General features: G+C 38.8%; 1 non-coding gene across 1 annotated transcript; it reads left to right on the forward strand.

The window, feature by feature from the left end:
- Positions 1-242: 242 nt before the first annotated feature.
- Positions 243-380, forward strand: LOC114813354. Its single transcript, XR_003761076.1, has one exon. It is a non-coding gene; the product is annotated as a small nucleolar RNA SNORA7 (small nucleolar RNA).
- Positions 381-1819: the final 1439 nt, after the last annotated feature.

A 1819-nucleotide genomic window follows, 5' to 3' on the forward strand; every position in this document is an offset into this window, starting at 1 on the left:
CGGATACAGAGCTGCAGTTACATAGCTCGGCCTAGGAATCTAAGAACCTGGGTTCTAAACTCGTCTCTGCCAGCTTCCTGCCTGCCTGCTGTGTGACCTTGGGCATTTAATATCTCTCTACCTCAGTTTCCTCATCTGTTATATGGGGATTCAATGCCTGTTCTCCCCCACTTACACTATGAGTCCCAAGTGGGACACAGACTGTGTCTGATCTGATTTACTTATATCTACCCCCACACTTCCCCCTCTCAGGATCACTCCTGGAGACTTTCTAGCACTCTACCAGTCTCGACTATGGGAGGGAGAGTCAAGCGGAGGCATACCCATTCCATTCCTAGCTTGGCCAGTGGCTAGCGAGTGGAAGGCAATCTGCTACAAGTTAAAACTCCCTTGTGCTGGGCAGCAGCGGCATGGGAGTGAGTCGAGGGTGAAGACTCAAGTTTACTGCACTGAAGGAGGCAATGGTAAACCACTTCCGTATTTTTACCAAGACACTACCAGAAGGACTGCAGATGGGAGAGATGTGTCCATGAAGTCGCTATGGATCGGAGACAACTCGACAGCATAAGACAAGATCCCAGCACTTAAAACAGTGCTTGACACATAGTAAGTGCTTAACAAATACCATAATAATAATAACAGTAACAATAATAATTACAGTTTCTAGGGAGTTGATAATCTATCCGCAACTCAATTTAGAAAGACCCAACAGAAGCCTAATCAGAGACACGATACCAGATGCAATTGTATTACTAGCCAGCCTATAAAACAACAGATTAGATCTCGAGTTGACCTTCATTAAATAACCACTAACTGGGCACTATGTAAAACTTAATTACAGACTACCAGGTAACCAATTAGAAATAGCTTTGTAAAATGCTTCTTAGATTCCTCAATGGCCACATTCCATTTTCCTCTAGCAGAAAATGCTAATTTCCTGATTGCAAGTTTTGCATAAAATAGAACTGCATAAAGCACGTGAGGATCAGATTCTAGCACATTTACTGGAATCCATTCCGCATTCTCTTTATATTTGCAAGATGACTGATGAAATTTGCTTCTTTTATAAATGCTTCTTTTTGGTGTTCATCATTTTAGGATAGATGTTAGAAGGTTAAAAGTAATGAATATTTGAGTAAAAAAAATTAACCACCTAAATGAGCTCCTGTGGCACATGGGACTCTGATCAGATTATCATGCATCTATCCCAGTGTTTAGTATCTTCTAAGCACTTAAATTCTGTTGTTAACTCTGGCCCTATAATGCTCCCAGGTAACATTTTTAAATGTGAAATGTCCACAAACTCAGTACCCAAGTAGAGTTGATAAAGGCATTTCACTGACATTTTAACTACTGTCATTTTTCTAACCAAAGGCCAAATAAAAATCTCTATTCTTACATTTCCCAATTTGTTGTTTTCAAAATCCCTTTAATCACTAGCTCATTATTAGTTCCTCTCATTTCCATCTCACTGTGTTTAACACATTTTAATTCATGTTATTCTGTTTCATAATTAATCTATTTTTTTAACTGGATGATTAGTAAAATGCTAATTTGTTTTTCTTGAACCTAGGGAATTCTTCTGCCATGATGAGCCCAGGTGCAAAAGAACTGGGAGATCAAGACTATATTTTTAAACAATCCATCTCATTCGGTTCACTCATTCTTATATTACATTCCTACCCCAGATCCAGTTTAACTACCTATCTACAGTATTCAGATGTGAATTATTGTTATTCAGTCTTAGATTTTTCCTTCCTTGTTTTGTTTCCTTTTCATTTATTGTATTAGTATGTACCTCTGGGAGAATCAGCATCAC

This window comes from Ornithorhynchus anatinus, chromosome 7, assembly GCF_004115215.2.
Source record: "Ornithorhynchus anatinus isolate Pmale09 chromosome 7, mOrnAna1.pri.v4, whole genome shotgun sequence".
In the NCBI taxonomy this organism is placed as follows: domain Eukaryota; kingdom Metazoa; phylum Chordata; class Mammalia; order Monotremata; family Ornithorhynchidae; genus Ornithorhynchus; species Ornithorhynchus anatinus.